At 36.0% G+C, this 21,718-nt stretch overlaps 1 protein-coding gene across 1 annotated transcript in view; it reads left to right on the plus strand.

The window, feature by feature from the left end:
* Positions 1-21,718, plus strand: part of LOC145688273 (DNA repair endonuclease XPF-like) — a 57,341-nt gene that overhangs the window by 15,710 nt on the left and 19,913 nt on the right. The window contains exon 2 of the mRNA XM_081762269.1: positions 11,446-11,555. The gene's annotated coding sequence lies outside the window, so the exon portion shown is untranslated. The remainder of the gene's footprint in view (positions 1-11,445; positions 11,556-21,718) is intronic.

Genomic DNA, 21,718 nt, shown 5'->3' on the forward strand with positions numbered 1-21,718 from the left:
AGGCGGTCTATTGTTCCGACCTACACCAAATACGCTCGAGCCGACGTTTTTTCAGTGATTTTATTGCTTTCGCGTTCACGTTTAGCCGCTCAGATTTAAATACATGGTCAGCGTATTTCAAGCATACGCAGGAGCAATAAATGCGCTTTGCGATCGCTTCAAATAGCCGGGGTGAAATAGTTGACCATCTGTAGTCCACCGACGCTTACAGCTTAGGGTAATGAACGATGTCCTTGCCTTGTAGACTTCATGACTACCGACGTCGGCAGTCAACTAGCTTTTAGTATTCCTTTACTAACTGTTCATGTTTGTACACGGTGTTGTCATAATAATAATAATAATAATAATAATAATAATAATAATAATAATAATTATTATTATTATTATTATTATTATTATTATTATTATTATTATTATTATTTGTTGTAACAGTAGTATAATTGATGATAGAATAATTATTGTCTATGTATTGTCTAGGTAGGACTACACACAGGATTTGGCTCGTTTTGGTTCGACTTGACTCTAATCCGAGTCGAGTTGGAAGATATTTTTCGCGCCGAGTCCAACAGTAGATCTCAAAGATGTCTGTTTCGAGTCGAGTCGAGTTTCAAAGAAAAGTCGTTCGTGCCCATCCCTACTAATGAGAGCTTAATCGGAGTTAAGCGAAATTGAAAGTCTCACTATTTATCTAAGCGACCCCGAAAACTATGAATCTAATATCGATCATTTTCTAGCAATCTTTTATATGTATCCCCCTCCCATTCACCATAGGTAACCCGACAGCACTCTTTTTGAAACTATAAGAAATGTGGTTAAAATTACTCTAGGCCAGTGGTTCTCAATCTAATTCCTATCACGATCCCCTTTTATCACACGCTCTTGCCAGCGACCCTTTTATAATTTGTTTTATAATAAGCTTGTGTGGGATTTTTAACATACCTATTTCTATAATAGTAGAATCCATTTTTTTGTTTATAGTGAACAGTTCCATGGAAAATCATTGCCCGGGGCGAGAGTATAGTACGATGTCACCGTATATATGAGTGACGTCGACAGACTAGCTACGAAGCGCCACCATGGTTGGCACGAAGCTCAATAACATTTTCAAAATAAACCCTACCTTTCCTTAATTTTGAGCACATTTTATTACGTTTTTCCTTCTATTTTACACATGTGCATATGCACTTTCCTAACTTGAGTAACACACTTCCTCTGAAATGTGTGGCCCCTCTTTTCGGCGCCCGGCACTGACAGTGGATACAGTAACTGTAATATCTATATTCCCAACGACGAAGGTGCTGGTTCAAGATGGATATTAAACTCCTTCATTGAAAAGGCCATTAATGTATCCGATCTAAGCCCACAACTTCTTGACCAAATAATAGAATGATCATGCGACAAGTCTTTGCAACTGGTTTTCTGTAACGAAGACTTGGACAAGTTCTGCCTGATGAGGAGAGAAGAATATCCTGGTCTGGTGATTGCTGCTTTAAAAGTAATAATTCCATTTGCTATATCGTACTTGTGCGAAAGTGTTTTTTTTTATGGTAAACATTAAAACAAAGATAAGAAATCGCTTATCAGTTGAAGATGGCTTGATAATGTTCGTCATGAAGATTGAACCAGGCATTGCTGCACTAGTGAAATTACACCATGCTTAGGTATCTCATTAGGTTTTAATTTTAATTGTATTTCAATGTGCAGGTTTTGTTTCATGTGTATTTTTCTAGTATTTCTATATACAGTTCTCATTAGTTTTATATCATACCTCTTTGATTTCGTCATGCTGAGTTACGTGGCCATGTTGCTGCCGTGAAGTAAAAACTCTCAGACGACCACAACATTTACCGTCTCGCGTTTGCACAGGCGAATGTGGGTCTCAATTGGGAAAACGTAGTTTTCTCAGATGAATCCATATTCACAACATCAAAGGAGGGACGCCGTTTTGTGTATCGTCCGAGAGGCACCCGATATGACCATGGATATGTGGCTGCTTGCAATCGCAGTGGCCATGTATCTATTTTATGTTGGGGTTGGATTTCCAGTCGCGGAGCAGGACAGCTTCATAGAATTGAAGGACATCTGGACAATGCTCAGTACTTAGACATTATCAGTAATATCATGGTGCCATCTGTACGAGTATTTCAGCCTGATGGTGTAATTCAGTTCCAGTAATACCAGTCGCCGATACATACTTCCGGTGTGGTTCAGGAATGGTTCCCAGGGCACCCTGATATTGATTTAATCGACTGGCCGCCTCGTGGAGCAGACCTCAATCTCATGGAAAATATGTGGGCAGAAGTGAAGCGTACTCTAAGGGAAAGTTGGCCTGAGGCAGATCCACCAAGAACTCAGGATGACCTGTGGTATCTTGTTTCCGAAGCATGGCTGGAGGTAGGGGAAGGAGATAGATTTGTCACCCATGTAATAGATTCCATGCCCAGAAGAATGGAGCGTGTAATAAATTCAGAAGGGTCTTGGACACAATATTAATGTCCCCGCCTTAACTCCCGAAAACAGCCCTTTTCAGGACTACCTAAACGCTTCTGAAAATATTTCTAGAAGTAAACCACTCCTTGTATCCGATTTCTGTGCAATCCTACTAACAAAAGAATGATAATTAGCTGTAGGCTTTGAACTCAAGATCTCTTCAGTGGCAAGTCCGTACTCTACCAGTGAGCTAACATGAACACACAAACCCAACCTGAAGAAACACGACTTTCAATTTCTGGTATTAGATGACAATGATGCTCATATACTTTGCAAATGTTGTATTAAACTTGGGATATTCCGCAACACACACACACACACATAAACAAAGCGAAAGAGAGAGAGAGAGAGATGAATACACAAAAGCCTATTCAACGTATTCGAATGAGACTCTAAGTAACGACATTCCTTTCTAAAGAGAATTTGTGTTTCTTCCAGTGACGTTAAGGGGATCGGGAAAAGTTATGTGTCTTGAAGCAGGATACGACTTTGGATACTCTGTTTATATACTTTCTATATCCGTAGGAATATACTGTATTTCACGAATATAAATAACATACTGTAATGAGAATATTGAGAAGTTAAATCTGTATGACAAATAGCTGCAAATAAATACACTACATAACTTATTTATTGTTATTAAACGATTTTCCTAACTTGTATTTAACATTCTCATATATAATACCGACCTACTGTGAAAATTATCTTAGATGTTATATTTTAAACATAATAATTACTATGTTCTGCAATGATTATGTTATATATAAACAACTTATGTATTTTAATGTAATTATTTTATATAATTTTTCATGCATTGCGGAAAATATAATTTTAAAAAATGTATTGATCCAGATGGGATTCGAACTCACAACCTTATGTTTTGAAATCCGACAGCTTACCAATGAGCTAACACAAGGACTTCGGGAAATAAGCTTCTAGCGATGTATAACGAATCTCAAGATAATTATTACATTCATATCCATTACAAACGCTGTTTCTGTTTTACTTTGACTTTTATTTTAGTACTCAGGCGATAATTATGTTCTATTTCTTAATTTTGAGCATTCTTTTACATATGGAAAGATTCTTTAACGTATTTAAATGTTCCATTACGTATAGAGAGCTAAATGGCAAACAAGCATGTGCTCACATTAATAAAAGGTTTCGAAATATTGTATCATTAAGTATTTCAATCAATGTTGCTTTTTTAAACACTTGGTAACAAGTCTTATTATATTTAAAAGAAGAAAAACACATCTGCAAACTTTTTCCCGATTGCAAAGGCTGGCTTGGAGGTTCGAACCTGGCTTATTTTTTCCCGAAGATACCCGAAGCTGGACTTAGAAAATTTTTGCCTCAAAACACCAATAAAGAATGCGCTCAACCTTTTTGAGACAAGGTGTACATGTCCCTTTACAGACACAAGTGAAAGATGTCTTGATAAAAAATCGGCAAGGGTATCATAAAGGAAAGATTTTTTCGATTATCTTTTATCAATATCTCGCACTATTTGCAAGATTTGAGCCTACTTCCCGTTTGAGTTTCTAATTCAAGTATGACCAGTGTTTTCTTTCTTCTTGCATGCAGTATGTAATAAGCAAATACGTCACATATACAATTAATTATAATGTCAGTTATATGTGGTGTTCATTGGACAAAACACTCAAAAAATAAATATTCATCTTAGACTCGAGAAATGGTTATCCTTCCTTTTTCATTGTTATTTGGCCATGAAATAAACGCCTGAGACATATACAACCCCAATATACAACAATGTGGTGTTGGAATGTATGACGCATAGGATAGGATGGCTTAGTTTTTTTTTTTTTTAAATTCCCACGCTTCCAGTGTACCCTAAAAAAGTGTAATAAAGAAATAATGGCCATGCTTTTTAAATATTCAATTAGAACTGGACAATCTACGCAAAATTTCCAATCTATCAGTGAAAACGTCATCTTTCTAGAACATGTAGTTTCCGAGATCTCATTGTCGAAAGGATTGACCACAAACATATAAACGTTCTCAGCATATAGTTTAAAAGAACTCGGAAGATGGAAGCACAGTTCACATGCATTGATTTTGGAGAAGGCTTATTAAAATACAAAGGCTTTGAACAATAATTTTATATCATAAACTTTACGAAAAAGATATAGTTAACTAATTTAGACTACTTAAAGTACAAATACTTAAAATGTTTGCCTTTGTTAAACGTGAAATCTCACATAACCGTAAATGAAAGATTTGAAAGCTAAAGTTATAGGTTGGAGCCCAGGCACTTTTAATTGCTATTGTAGCATTTTAATAGATAGATAACCAGAAATATTTACACCTGTACATATCCTTGCTGCATCTCCTTGCAATACAATTTTACTGTGTGGCGCCACAATTAAACCATGTGCCCTTCATGACTACGAAGCTTACGAGCGTGTACTCTGGATCGGTTCCTGGTAAAGGTAAGTCTGCGATAATTCCGAGTAATGTTTCGAATTGGACTTCAGGCATTAGATTCCATGTAATACCCTTAATGTTGAAAATGGACGTTATAACGCCAGTCAGTCAGTAACGTGGACCCACTGCATCAGATGTACAGACTAGTTACCACAAACCGTAGGTGGATTAGGTAAAGTCGATCGGATTTCTTCTCATTTTGGGGGTTACTGGATCAATAATAGAGCGATCACATGTGGAGCAAAATATGTCTTTTTCGATCTTTTGAGTTTGTAGTAAACAACATTGTTTTTTGGTCATTACCATTTTTACCTATGTCGTTTAGGCAACAGTCTAACCACTGAAATTTATTTCGAGTTCTGTTCTCAGTTTCTGACTTTCATACAAATAGCGGATGTCATCATAAGGATGGGAATTCCACTGTTCAAATGATCGAGTTCATATGAAAGAGGATTGTCTTAACATATTGGGTGATATCAAAACGGAGATGTTACTCATTACTACAAATTTTGGAGTAGTTACTCACATTGGTATCAATAAAAAGAGAACTGAGCACTACATGTCTCGGCTGACCTCGGAGAAGCCCCGCCCCTTTAGAGTAACCACATCTCTATTCTCCAGCTGAGTAACTATTCCGCGTTTGATAACAATAAAATTCAGAGACTGCTATGTGGTGCGAGTAACTTCTCCAAATTTGTGAAGCAATCTCAGTAGGGTGATTCCGTGCGAAACATGGTAGTATATATGATTGTTTTGCAGCGTAGAAAAACTTATAAACTGCGTAGAAATGTTGCAAATGGTGATTACAAAAGACTTGATAGGTTCAAGAAGAATAATGTGGAGTGGTTAACACATCTTTTTCTTTTTTAAGGAGAATCGACTGAAATTTAAGGTGGCGCACTAAGTAATGACGAAAAAAAGAATGGGGTTTACGTGAGTTACATGAGTGATCCGGGATTCCAGGTAGGAGTGTCAAGATTCTGGCGTGGCTCAAAGTACTGTGTGTATGACTATTACAATAATGGATGCAATTATTGCGAAATCTGAAAACTGGATTAAGTTTCCGGAAAGTGTGTGTGATATGCAAGCAGCAATCTTTTTTAATATCCACAAATGCACTTTGATTGAAACTGTCGTCGCTACTTGTCCTTTCCATGGCGTTTGGGCTACTGCACCATAGGTTAACCACAACAAAATGACCGCCCGACAGATAGGAAAAATGAGTAACCACTGCTTTTATTGATATAGCTCATCGCTACGCGCAGAGAAAACGCGAGAAAACTTTCATAAATCTGGAGGAGTCTCGACCTGAGTAGTGACTTGTTTTATTTATACGAAATTGAGGGAGGAGATTACTTCAGGTGTAGTTACCCCGATTCTCGAGCAGAACTTCTCAGTAGTAGTTACTCACTTTTATTGATATGGCCCATTATGATCCATTGGCGGATAATTTCTGCACTATATAGGAAACAAGTATTTTATGTTTACAGGTGTCAAAATGAAAAGTGCTATACTACATATATATCAAAACTAACCGGGATAATGTGTTCCATACGCTGAATACTACAGTTAAAATGAGTAGCTACACTTGAAAGAAGACTGTGTAACATCATTTTCTACCGGCGGACTGTTTCTGCGTAATGTAGATAACGTGTATTTTGTGTTTTTGTGTAAGGTTATATAAGATGTTAAACCACGACAAGTGCACTTTCAAGTGTGCTGTTTTTATGCGAAATAGGTTTTGTCCACTATCATCATCTTTGCACATAACATCCGTTCCTGAGGACGCACCTCCTCGCACGGTTTTCACTGCTGCGCTCTTTCATTGTACAATAGTTCTATTGCGTTTGTCTGGACTCGTAATAATACCCGTAAGAGGTCTCATCAGTTCGCATGTATGATTTTAAATATTATGCCGTTTCTGCGTAATTATTCCATCCCAAACTGCAGTACACTTCTGGTCACAATAACCTAGGCTGCCTTCCAGAGGCTAAGTCCGAGAAAACGTCCTTATATCCTTAAAAAAAAGTTCATACAACTGATGCCACGGTTATCACATAAAAAGGAACTAATTGAAAACCACCTTTTTACTTTTCCAGTAATGTGCTCTCAATTTATTTTTACTTCAAACTATCTAATATCAAACTGTGTTACAGTGGGGCATTATTTATGCCTCCCTCCGAACATCTAACTTATATTATTTTGTGATGATGCTCCCTGTTAGTTATCCCCAGCATCAAAATGAGCATAAACCTTGCCAGACTGGCCGGATATAATTATATAAGAAATTAAATTTGTGTTTATATATACATGACGTGTCCACTTCACATGCGTTGCAAAACAGTGCTAAACGTATGGGAAAAGGACTAAAATAAATACAATACAAAAGGCCACAGACTTGAAACTGAATTATACATAGGTTTTATACAAGCTGTGGAACGGAACTCATAATACAGTAAGTTGCTACTTTCAAACTTTCTGGCGCCGCTCTTGTTTCAAAAACATTCTCAGCATGTAACTTTTTTTTTTTTTTTTTTAATTTTTTTTTTTAAGGCAGGTTGTGTAGCAAATTGAGGTGCGATAATGCTATGCTTATACACTATTTGCTAAAGGGTCGTAGTTTTGTTTACCTTATCTCCGGCGAAAAGGTGAAAAAAAAATGCAGCTGAACAGTTTGACGCTTGTTCCGTTCTTGTTTTATTTACAGAGAGATTATGAGGGAACAGGATTCTGTGAAGTGCAAAAACATGTTTTTTAATCATCCTTGAAGTGGTATAAAAATACAACTTATTTTCACTCCATTTCTTAACTTCAATTATATAACATAGAAAATCTACATTTCATTATATGGTGTATTCAAAATATCCTTTCAAAGGATAACCAAACTATTTATATCAATCTTTCAGCTTTATGTCCCACGCTTATGCCCACAGTCTGAGTCCGCGAAGATGAGAATGAATGAAGAAATTGGGAGGAACGAGAAGAACCTTGAGAAACCTACGCACGGAGTGTTTGTGCACCACAAATTGTACTTGGCGCGAGCCGGGATCGATCCAGAGACTTCACGCACAAGAGGTGAACGTTTTACAACTGAGCCACCGTGGCCAAATATGACCAAATTAGGCATGTCTATTAAACGATAAATTAAAAATGGGGCCAAACAGAATTAGTACATATTACTTAGACGTTTATGAAGAAATACCAAACGTCGTAGGGAATATCGAAACTTTAAATTTAAGTTGAACTTCTTTTTATACCTTCCCCCATTCTGCGCCCTGCACTCTAGAAACCTTTGGATCTGCCTGTGTTTCAATCACTATTTGTCAGGGAAGAACTTGCCTGATGACCGGATGGTGCAACGTGCGGCTCACTTCTTCGCATCAGAAACTCCCGACTTCTTTCGACATGGAATCTAGTCGCTTGTTGAGATGACAAAAATGTGTAGCTTTAGCTTGAGACTACTGGCTAACCTGGTATTGTAGTTTTCAGTTTTTTCACCTTGAAAGTGACGTGTATCAGTTAGATATTTCAGTCGCACCAGCACTATTTTGATGATGTACCTTCGTAACACTGCCTTCTTTGACTAGTTCGGTTTGTTTGCTTTTACTTTTTTTTTCCGCAGGCGTGATATCTAAACCTTAACGCTGAATCAAAATGCATTAGCTCCCACCGTAAATAAAACCCGGGTCTATGCGTTTAGTCGCTTAGCCGCAAAGAAGCACATAGGATTTTTCGCTTCAATTTAGTTAGGAATATTGTGAATAGGGGTAAACTTTAAAAATATGATTAGTGAAAGAATACACACCGACACATAAGTTGATAATTTGTAACCCAAGAAATATGGTTAATATGTTCTCACGCTAGGGAAGGAAAATTCCTTGCGCCTTTTCGTTGTAGTCTTTTGATATCATTATTTTACTTTCCCGTCTACTTCAGAAAAGTATGGTTTTGGTTCATACGTGTCTTTCGAAGTACTTATATTTCACGCACCTAGACTTATCGAATTTATATATTTATTAAAAAAATTATCAGTCTTCACTCCATCAAACTTATGGTACGATCGAACTCTTTGCTTAGTGTATGAGTTCCTTCGTGGCTAAGCGGTTAGCGTACGCGCCTTTGACATGGGAGACCCGGGTTTGATTCCCGGCGGGAGCCCATGTGGTTCGGATTCACGTTTATCAGTAAGTCCCGTCTCACAGCCTCGCTGCTGAAAGGGACGTTAAACTCGAAAGCAGCTTAACTCATCTTTGCTTAGTGCGTACTCAGAAAGAAAAGAAAAATATTTTTTGATATGCTGAAAAGTTCAAAAGTTTAGCTACAATACTACGTCTTAGCAAGACTACAACGTGTCTGTGCTTCTCTTTTTCTAGTAAAATTCGAAGTGGATCTGTCTGCTGTGCAACGAAGGGGAAAAAAATTAAATCTTTAAGTTTTACGTCCCACGGTTATGCCGGTTAGGCTAAAGGAGACGGTGATGATGAGTGATGAATGAAATGGTGGAATGAAGAAAGTGGGAGGAAACGGGAGAACCCCGAGAAAACCCACGCACACGGTGTTTGTCCACCACAAAGTTCACTTGGCGGGGGCGGGGATCGAACCCGGGACCCCAAGCACCAGAGGTGAACGCTCTACCACTGAGCCACCGCGGCCCCTGTGCAACGAAGGGGAAGGAGTGGGAGGAGCAAGTATACAAGTGCTATTACCGATAGTATTATGCTTCTGAGTAGATAAGTATATTAAAGGAAAAACTAACTAAAAGTTACTTATGTTGTTTCAGTTCTTATGAATATGAAAATCTTACCAGTATCCCTCTATTCTAAAAGAAGTAAAAGTAAATAAAATAAAGGGAATGGAGTTCGATCCGGTATCAAAATGCTTTGCGAGTTTGTAGACTTTCACTCTACTCACTCACCTGCATGTACTTTCTTGAAAAGGCTTCCTACTTTGTACCATACATTAAAGTTTTCTAGCTGTAGCGCGTCGCTTCGAGTCTCAAGTGAATTGTTATGTTTGTTTCTATATTTGTGTACCGAATCTTGATTACAGAAATGAATATGTTTGGTAGACAATGTAGACACTAGGTTTAAACCAACATATTCAACATTTTTTTTACTCCCTTTCCTTCCGTCGTTTACTGAAAGTTTGTGGTTTTTTCCTTCGTTACTACAAAAATCACTTGAAAGCACGATTGCCAGGATACATTCATTCCAGTTTAATTTTGTTTTTTGATTATAATGTTTTTTACAAATATTTTTGGGGAACATTTTCATACAAGCAACGCTCTCTACCATCACTTAGGTTTAGCAAAAGGTGGAAAGAAAAACTAATAACTAACTCGAAGATTCAATGCTGCGTTCACAAAAGCTCTCGACTGACTTTTATCCTTAGCCAACTGGATCCATCTTAATATTGTCCTCCCATCTGCGCTTAGTTCTTCCTAATGGTCGTTTTCCGATTGGTCTTTCAGTTAATACTTTGAAAGCGTTCCTACTTCAATTCTGGCTACATGACCTGCCCACTTAAGCCTCCTAGATTTGATGACCCTAACAATGTTTGGTAAACGGTATAAATTGTGTAGTTCCTCGTTATGAAGTTTCCACCTTTCCCGTTCCTCTTGACTCCAAAGAAAACTGTAATAAATGTGAACAATCGTAAACTACAATATATGTGCAATATTTAAGTAGCATGTGTACATACATAAAACGATTAATAAATGTCAAAAATGACGTTAATTCCCGGAAAAGGTGACAGTTTCTAATACACCATTTTTCAGATCAACCCGCAAAAAAAATTTGTTTTTCTTAGTATACTGCTCTTCTCTTTTTCAAAGTATCATATTCATTTGTAGGATAAATTAAGTGTATCCTCTCTAGCTAAGGATCTTTGGAAAATCTAATGTAGGCAAACTAAACATCCAATTACGTAATTTCTTTTGTATAAAGTAATAAATTCTCCTGAGAGGAAGTGTAATGAAGTGGAAGTAGGAACCTGTCATACTTTCTATGGATTTCAACTCCACTGTCTTCGTGCCCCACTCTACCTCTCACATCTAGTAACTATATCGTTAATGGCACTTGTTGAAGTATGCTGTATTCTGTATATTTCAAACAGTATTTTTAATGTGTATTGGCAAATAATTTTAAAATTTAACTGTTGAACTGAAGGCGTATTCTGAAAGAGAAAACTTTAATCTAAAGAGCTGTTTTCTCGACGCTACATCTTAGAATTGGTTACTTTTATATAGGTATATTTATTTGATATTTTGTTTAGCGAGGCTATATGAGACGTTAACCTACAGTTTAACGTGGAATCGAACCACATGAGTTCCGCCGGGAATCGAAACCGGATAGGTATATTTATTGTGTCGTGAAAACTATGTCCTAATTGTCCGCTTTTGTTTTTACATGTGTACTTTGAATTAAATGTAATTTTACTTGAAAATATATTGTAAGTTGAGTTATTTTCATTTTATTGTTTACTATAAAAGTTCGCCATATTTTTCAGATGTGACATCTTAAGGATTTAGAAATCTGGATTGAAGCGTTTACTGCGTAATTAATCCGTACATCAGATTTCTGCGATCATCCATCCTTTCATGGAGGTTGTATTCACAGGTAACGTTAATAATAATAATTTGCCTATCTTACGTACAGTAGGATATATATATATATATATATATATATATATATATTGCTATCAGGTGAAAATTTTAATAAAATAGTTTTACGTGGCAATTGTATTTTCTTTTCTTCATTTTATTTAAACCATCGAAATGCTAATCTCAGTTTTAATTTAATTTTAATGGATATATAGGCACATGCTGTTTTTGCCCGCAGTAACAATAATAAAATTTCACTCTATCGTAATTTGTTTAAGGTAGGAATCAAATTTTCCTTCCTTATGGGAGACTAAACTTCGTGTTACTTTTGTGTAAAACTATTTTCATCGATCAGTACCATTAAGAAAAATAATAATAGAATTCCTATACCGATTTTAGAAGAGATTTCTAGCATTAAATAAATATGACGCTAAAACTTCTGTGTGTATATAATTTTTAATAACCTGCCATCTTCGATTGTGTGCTTGGTTGCTTTTCATGTTCTGGTTACTTTATAAACAGTTCCTTGTAAACTGGTAACGTTCATAAGTCTTAAAAAGTATGGACATAAGATCTAAATTTAGTCTTACGCTGTTTAGATATTGTATCTATTCACTTTACTTGCTTTAGTTCTGAAATTCGCCACCAGCACAGAACTGTGACAATGCAGTAGTTTCCACAACGCTGATACGAATGTAGTTCAATTATAACACCGTAATACTAAAGCTGTTAAGACTGTGTCCAACACTCGGAATGCAATGAGATTTCCCTATATAAAACCTGGCATACTTCTTTCCAAAATGTTATGAAAACTATTTATTTCGAAATTCGTCCAAATGTTTGTTAGTACTAATATTGCATGTTCAGTTTTACTTTTTCTTGCTAGAATAATATTAGAGCGCGCTAATTAAAAATCAATTTTCTTCCATTTAAACGCTGTTAATTTATGGTATTCACGTTGGAGCAGCAGATAGGAGGCTAACCAGGTAAGTTTCTTACATTCTTTGCCCCTCGCTAGGTCACGTGTGTGAACTTCGGGTTATCCCCGAAGACAAATAGACCGATGAAATGCAGATCGACAGCTGATAATAGCAAAATCTGTTTCCTTTCTTCATAGATCGTGAAGATTTCATTGATTCTACGTAAACATTTCCGCGAATAATTTACCTGTAGTAGCATATTGGTGCTAACAATCTACGAAAGATTCAGAAAATCTGTCTGTGTTGCTTTCAAATGAGGGATGTGTTCATCTTATAAAAATAGTTTCGAACTGTATAGTGTAGAGTAAACTCGTTTATTTGTCGCATCAACTGACAAAAGTTTGCATGGAGATTAAAGAGGATTTACCATTTTGTGATGGATAGCGAACTGCAAAATAGTAATATATGTGTAATAAGGAAACGACCGAGAATTCATTATTCAAAACTGCAAAGAAAAAAATCTCGTCAAGGATCTGTTCTTCAGAGATATTCGAGATATTTCCTCTATTCCACAATTTTATTCATTTTCATTATCACCGTCTCTTTTAGCCTAACCGGGATAACTGTGGAACCTAAAACTCAAGATTTAATTTCCTTTTTAAATAATAACCTAATGCGTTCTACAATGTTCTATTCTTGGCTAATGCCCCAATAATAGCGTACAGATTGATGATATGCTTGCAGATTGATATGCCATAAAATCGATTATTCATGTAAAAAATGCAGCAACATCTACCATTTAGTCAATACAAGAAAGAGCGATATCTATTTTGTTTAGGTAGTGTTTTCCATGAGATGAGACGAGAAAAGAAGTAAGGTTTCTCGTCTCGTCTCCTAAATTTAATAGGTATCGTCTAGTTTCGAGTCTAGAAGGCTTCTTTCGCTCTTGTCTTGAAATTTTATTGTTCCGTTTTGTTAACTTATGCAAAAAAAAAAAAAAAAAAAAAAAAAAAACTTTTTTTTTTCTTAATTTCATCTGGAAGTTATCACAACCGTTTCGCATCACGATTGGTCTATGAATAGTGTGATATAACAACATATAAACCATACTTATTATTGAAGTAAATTGTGTAACGACTTGTATATTTTAAACGTAGATAAATGCTCTTCATTGCTTTCGTACTATCATTTTATCAATTTGTACTTTATTATATATGAATCATGTAACACTAAAACAGTGTTTGAGATCCAAGACTTGCGTGAATTAGTGTTGTTCACTAGACTCGAGAAATTTATCGTCTTGAAAACAAGACGATAATTGTTGTGTTTCTAGCCTCGTCTCGAATTTAAAATGGTAAGAAGGTGCAATATCCATTTTTTTCTTATGCCACAGTGAAATATATTTCTGTAGGGCCTATAAACTGCCAAGGTACTTGTTTAGATGTTAGTTTCAAATGCAAATTAACAAGTATCTCTGACACTTTCATTCAACAGGTCAACCCTTTGGGAGTTCGTTAGACAATACGACTACAGTTAGTAACATCTTACGTGTTCTTATTTCTGTGATAATTCAGGTTTGAACTTCCTATAAAGTATTTCTACTTATAATATCGATTCAAATATTATCAAAACTAGTGGCGAATTTAGGATCTTGATTCGGGGGAGCTTGAGAACGAGTAACCAGCATTTGTGTTGTACGTATAATGCGAAAAAATAATAGTGAAATTTTTTTCGGGAGCCTTGAGCTCGATAGCTCCTTAAGTGCAAAAATGTAAACTATCTTTCAAATTTTACTAAATAAGTATGATCATTGCCTTGTCCGCCAACATAAACAAGTTTACAGGTTTTACATGTAAATTCCCCCCCCCCCCCCAAAAAAAAAAGTGGCATCCTATTATTGTTCTGCATCTCTATTTGATTAAATTATATGGTGAGCGTTAATTGTGAAGATCTCTCTTTGATACAGGTGTTATATTAACAAGGCAGGATCTAACTGATTACCTATCTTTCTTTCCCTCTTTTAAAAAATAATAAAATCACACGTTCTGTCTTGTCGTTTATTTATAATAATAATTATTACTTTCCAAGTGTACGGTGAATATTTTAAATATATATTTTAAACATTCTATACAAAAGAAATCGCCACTGCAAGGTTTGGTCACGCGAGATTTTAGATTGCTCTGGCAAGGATAAATTTCGTCCTCCTTCAGATTTTGACTATGCGAGATTTTGGTCCGCGAGGTTTTGCCAAGCGAGACTGTAGGCGGCGAGATTTTGATTGCGATGTTTCACCCGCAAATCATCAACAGATCAAGTATTAACTCTCTTGTGATGAATGGTCAACTACAAAATAGAAGCATGCATGAATGTGGATATATGGGCAAATATAGCTTTCTGTATATATACATATATATAGAGCCGGATCCAGGATTTCTTGAGAGGGATGCGCCAATAACCCACTACATTTGATGTGAATTTTTAAGTTTTTAAATGCCTTTAGGCGCCTATGGTGTGAATGAGGAATATTACTTTGTTCAATGAATCCTTTTCCTTCAACCTTCAGAAAATCGACTCAAGTTATTCCTTTTGCAAAACTCAGCTTTTTTCTTCTTTTTTTTTTTTTTTTCTAAAGCCTCAAACGGACGCATGACAACATAAAGTTTCGGAAAATGTTGCTTTTTCACTAGGTTCTCATTTTAGATAGTATATATTTACAGTGAATGGGGTGCATGTGCTCCCTTGCACCCCCCTAAATCCGGCCATATATATATATATATATATATATATATATATATATATATATATATATATATATAATTGATTCCGTGCGATTTGTGATCATTTCAATTGGCGACAAGGCCATTACTGTTTATCGCCCAAATTTGATTGAGAGTTCGATAAAATTCCTCAGCCGAAAATAATAATTCCAGTTTGCGACCAACCGGCAATTGGTTCTTTAAATGAATCAGGAGAGTTGGTGTTATGAAGTACGTAGGGGAAAAAGGATAATCTTTGTTCAAAAGTGACATAATTGTAGATTCCTAAGATGTAACGTAACGTTGGTCAAGAAACCGAGTCAAAATACTATATAATGCACACACATTATACATATATACAAACCATAAATCAGATTTCAGTGAAAAATATTTCACTTGCTTACCCTTGGAGTACCAATATCGGGTCGAAATGATCTAGACCCTCAGAAATATTGTAATCTTTATTTATTTATTTTGTATATTACTGCTATGCACACGCCTGAAATTCCATGATTTGTTCTTTCATCTTCACAAATATTTCTTTTAGAGTTATTATTTTTTTAAAGTTACTTCCCTTATTTTGGAAACCAAATATTGATGATAATGCTTTTAGTTTTGCGTTTTCTCTGTCGTGTCTCCTTTGTTCACGATCCTTTGTTTGTTCACCGCGCAAGAATCAAGATTTAGGATCAAATATGGTTGAACAATGAAAATAAGGAAAGTGCACCCTATTTGACAAGGCTTACTATAAAATACAAGTAAAAAGATGCGTAGGTAGATAAGATTGTCTCATTTCTGACAGCAGGCAGTCTTGCCTTACGCAACCCTTTTTTCTTCCGAACGATATGATCAGATTGTCAACTAACATAACTTCGAAGATAAGCATTCTCCATATTATTAGATGAACGGTGTTTTTCTCATTTTGCAACTTGTTTCCCTCCGCTACCAACATTTTGAAGATCAGTGAGGAACAATAGTCTGAATCGATCAGGAGAGATAGTATCTGCGCCTCCATAAGCAGTAAAAGAAACGCTGCTGATTCTCCAATATCTGAATTTGTGTATATATTTACAACACTGTCACATTTCTTTGTAAAAAGTAATATTAATGAACTATAAGAGCTAGTTTAAAAATAAAAAAGTTAACGGGGTTATTGGGGTAGTTTAACATCTGAAGAAATACTGAACTGTATAAGACAAATAGTTTTCATAAGACTTTGGAAAGAAGTTCACCATGTTGTTATATAGGAATTGATGATTGCAGCTGAAAACGTTAGACATGGCCTTAATATTCAGCAGTTACATATTAAGTATATACAATAATTTTTCTTTGTAAGAATGAATTAAGTCATTTTTTTCTACATGCAGTTTGTTCTGAAATTAAAATCCCATCAATAAAATAAAAACTGCCTTCGTAAAGAGGTAGTCAAAGCCTGACCAAGAGGGGATATATAAGTTTGATTTGTGTGTCAATGAACTGTGCCATCAGAAATACTCATCTCTATCAGGAAATTTAAAAGTTTCGTCCTGTAATCAGCTTATGTCATAGGAAATATTAACAGTAAATATTACCGAAATACTTTTTAGGTGCATTACTCTCGTGATTGTTGTATAGATCTGTACTTTCAATTGGAGGAGCGCTGTGGCTCAGTGATAGGGCGTTCAATTCTGGTGCGTGAGGTCCATGGTTCGATCTCACAAGGAACGGATATGAAATCATCAACTTTGGACCCCTCTGGAGTGGCACACAATCCGTATACATCTCGAAAAAATACTATATATAGAAACGGGTGTACCAAGTTTTGTATTGATAGATGGAATAGATATAAGGGAAAATCTTGTATAACAATACACACTTTCTCGTCATACCTATTCTGTCTAGCAATACAAAACTTGGTATACACATTTCTTAACCCCTATAGTATTTTTCGAGATACATTTGAATTGTGTGCTTTTACCCGGGGCCACTCCAGAGGGGCCCAAAGTTTATGGGAGGGATTTATGGAGGGACTTTTCCCGACATTCTCCCAATTTTTCCTGTTCAAGTATGTAATGGGCGCCAATACATAGCACCTCTGGAAATCTTGTTTTATGCTGAAGAGAATGAAATATAAACCATCATTTTCCAATGAACAGTGTTGATGCAATAGCTTTTTCACTGCGAGTCTACGATTTTCTTTATACTAACAGGGTTAATGGGCGTCCATGGACTTATTCCGTTGTCCATGGCGCCTAATTTTTTTTTTTTTTGTGCATGAACATATATTTGTTATGTTTATCGAATGGATAGGTTTTATTCGGATGTCTGGATGACAGGTTCATGTCCTATCCTTGTCAGCTTGCGCCAAGTGGGCTTTGTGATGAACAAACACCATGTGCATGGGTGTTTTTTGAGTTCTTCAGTTTCTCCCACTTTCTTCATTCCACCATTTCGCTCATTCCCATCATCGCCGTCTCCTTTAGGACTTTCCAATCATTCCTGTTGCTTGTGGTGGAAATTTGCAAAGAATTAAAATATGAATTTACTCTACCCTTTTGATTTAAAAGAAAAATTTATTTAAAAAAGAAAAACTTGAATTTAACACAATATGGTATGTGTTTTCGCTTAGGATTTCCACAATCTCCATTGCTTGGGATTAGAATTACTCAAGAATGAGGGTTGAATTGACTTGTAATAAGCGTTGAATTAACCTCCCTCCTTTAAAAAGGTGTTTCGCTATAATTTTTATAATTATTCGGTATTATATAGTATGGTTTACATACTGAGTTTTTCCTATTATATGGTTGAAGTTAAGAGGGAAGAGGATTGATTCACGCCATCTCGTAAAGCAGGTCAGACTTTCCAACGGGGCCTATCGTTATTGATCACTTAACCTTATGACATCATCATTAGGAACTGTACGTTACTGTCAACCCAGGGTCTGCGCGAAACTCCTGTTTAAAAAAAATGTTTAAAAAATACACCTTTCAATTTAAATAAATTGTGTTTTTTTCTGTAGGTTTTTAATTCGTTAGTTATAAATTTTCATGCAAATTGTTAATATAACTCTAATAACTGTAAAATATCCACAAAAATTAGGCATATTCAAAACTATCATATGCAGCTTTCTTGGGAAATGGGTATTACCAATGTGCCCTAAAGTAAAAGATCCCCCATTCCTGATTCAGGGATAAAAATGTGGGGTCTATACAATTATTGCCGAGAATATGTGCAGTAACGCCTCACATGTTGTTTACAGCATATCGTTTAAAACGTTTATTCTGAGAATTAAAGTCAGTCCCATTCGCGTGATAGTCAGGAGTTGACAGTAGTTCAGCGTGGTGAAAAATTGTGGCTCGTGCATCACAAGATCAAAATGCATCTATAATCGTCAGAGCATTTGATTGCGACCTACACATTGTTAGCAAATGTTAAAATTAAATTAAATCTTCTTCCAAATCAGGCAGACTTAGGGCAACAACTGCAGCTCAGAATGAAGCACTGATAGAAGACGTCGGGAGCAATTCGAAACTTCATAGATCCATCTTATGCGGGACAAGACTAAAGAGTACGACTGTTCTCATGAAACCATACGGTAAAGACTAAAGGCAGCCTACCGAAGAACTGTTGTCCTGTCATGCAGACTCTTCTCCAAGAGTCGCACAAGGCGAGACGATTAAAATGTTTGCAGTGGAACATTGAACTCTCACATGTATATTGGGATCTAATTATATGGAGTGATGAAAAGATATTTCTGCCCGATCAATGACGGACTCATCTTCTATAGGTCACAAGGGACAAGATATGTTCCTCAACATGCAGTGGAGAGATGAGAATCTGGACCGATTGCTGCATATTTCTAGGGCTACATGACACTCGCTTGCTCAAGGAAACTGATTTCAGCACCGGGAGGATGACCAGCCAGGTTTACATTGATATTCTGGAGAACACCTTGCTACCATCTTACCTTGCAAATTTTCCAGACAAATAGGCGTTTGTCTTCATCCACAACAACAGTGTTGTGCATACGTCCAGACGTATCCAGGTTAGGTTAGGTTACATGAACACCCAAAACTCATCTCCTTCGACTGACCTCCATGGTCTTCTTATCTTAACCTGTGGAACATCTATGGGGTTTGATGGTGCAGAATGGTTGGAAATGGGAGAGGATAGAAACCTGACGATTCTGCAAGTATGGCAGTACAATCGCAATACCCGGTCACTTTACCGCATTTGCAACAAGCACGCAGGAGCGGCTGTATGCCGTAATTGCAGCACGTGGTGATTACACTAAATTTAAATATGGGTGTTTTAGTGTTTACATCTCAATTGACAATAGTAATTTGTATGGGGGCACTTTGACTGCCCATGTGAGTTTGGTGGTGGTCGAGCATCGTGATCATGGATTTTCTCGAGGTTTTTTCGTTTCTTCGCACTTCATGCTAACATTTTCATCGTTGCAATCATCATAGTGTTATTTAGCCTTAATTGAGCAAGCATAGAACATTCGAAGTATTTTCTTTCACGCACGTTTGTAGGGTTTCGAATAGTATTAAATATTTTTTGCTCCACAAATGTCTCTGTACTCAAGTTTCAGATCTTCACTCCGCTACAGCCTCTACCCCGCTGAAGGCATCCTGAATTCCGTAAACCATAAATCAACAGATCAGTCTTGACATGTTCTGAAGTGTTTCCTTCGTTCAGGTAGGCCCTAGAAGCAAAAATCTCCAGTGAGTATGAAAGGGTCTAGTGTCTCTTTATGGTTTCTTGGCTTAAAGTTTATGGCCCATGTTAAATCGAAGTTTTTAATCCATAGTGACTGTACTCAGTCTTGCTGCCTCTTAAAGTAAAGATTTCTAAATCATGTTTTCTTTAAACATGTGCGTCAGAATCCAACAAGATTAAAAAAAAAAAAAAAAAAAGAAAGAAAGAAAAAAAGAAAATAAAGAAAAAGTGTAGTGTTATATCCATCAATTATGAGTCACAGTTAAATGACCTGTAAAAACTTAACTGTTGCCATTCTATATTGTTTCATTATTTTTACTGAGAGTTTGCTTCTTATTTGGAAACTCCAGAAGCAAATAAAAATAGCAGATAGATTCTCTTCCGCACGAATTCAACTTTTGGAATTTAACGATTCTTTTCAACATGTAGACTGACTTATAGTTTAAGTAGGACTGAAACACGTGAACTACCGGGCATATAACTCGAATTTCTGCCATGGAAGAACACTAACGGTATAACAACTTTTTCTCGTTCTTCGTTTAACGTTTTTCGAGACATTAACTTTCTGTTTCTAGGATCTGTATGTTAACATGAAAAGTAAAAGGAATTTAAATGAGTAAATCATGAATACCACTGAGCATACACCAAATGAAATGTGTGTAGAATCCAGGGTTGGCAAAAACCATGGTTTTTATTGAAAAAAAAAAACTTTTTTGGTTTAAACCAGTTTTTTTTTTTTTTTTTTTTTAATAATTTGCTCTGTATTTATGTCACATATGGATAGAAACAAGTTTGTTTCGGCTTTGTGTTATTATGCAACAACCTGGTTATACTGGAAGGGGTCATGACATTAGGTTAAAGCGCAATCCAAACCGCTTTTCGGCTTATATCCGAGAGACATTATCCTCAACTTGAACTCGAAACAGGGACTAATTGGCTACAAATGTGATACGTTTGCCGACTCACTCATCAAGGACACCTGATGAAAATACGTTGTACTAAACTTTACATACTTGTTACGGGTCATTTTAGAAGGACAAAAAGATAAACCATTGCACAAGTGAAACCATTATACAGAGTTACATATGGACAATTTCAAAATACTGCAGAGTACAGAAGAACTAATTTAGTCCAAGTTAGTTCACTACGTCTTTTATTAGTCCAAGTTAAAGAAATACAACGACTTAATTTGCATATCAGTAAGAAAAGTGAAAAGATACGAATTATTTGAGTCCACTTTGGCTTTGACCCACTTATACATAAACAGAAACACAAGATACTTTTGATTTCTATAAATGCCTCTCGTGGGATTTGTATGACCCCCCTCCCAAAGTACGGAATTTCGATGTATTTTATCATAAGTAAACATTATTAAAACAAAACAATATTTAGAATTTCTTTGATTACAATTGCATAACAGTAATAACAAACTAAAAATCACAAAAAAAAAAAAAATAAATAACTAAAATAAACTTATTTAAAAAAGTTGCTTTTGTAGTATAATCTCTTTGAGTAATGAATGAGGAATTTAAGTCTGAATATGATACGAATAATATGCGGGAGTGAAACGTGATAACCCACAAATATGTGTTCATCAAGATTTTACGAACATTTTGCCTTTTTTGGTTTAACCAGCCAGCCTGGTGGAACGCAAATACATCTAACACTTCAAGAGTTCCTTCTAACACGAAATTTTCTTACCATTGTTGACGTTAACGGAATATTTCCAACCGAATAATAGATACTAACTTGAAGCTTCTGTTTGGTGTTTTCCACACGAGTACATACAATTTTATTGT

Source organism: Thermobia domestica, chromosome 6, assembly GCF_964235325.1.
Source record: "Thermobia domestica chromosome 6, izTheDome1.hap1.1, whole genome shotgun sequence".
NCBI lineage: Eukaryota > Metazoa > Arthropoda > Insecta > Zygentoma > Lepismatidae > Thermobia > Thermobia domestica.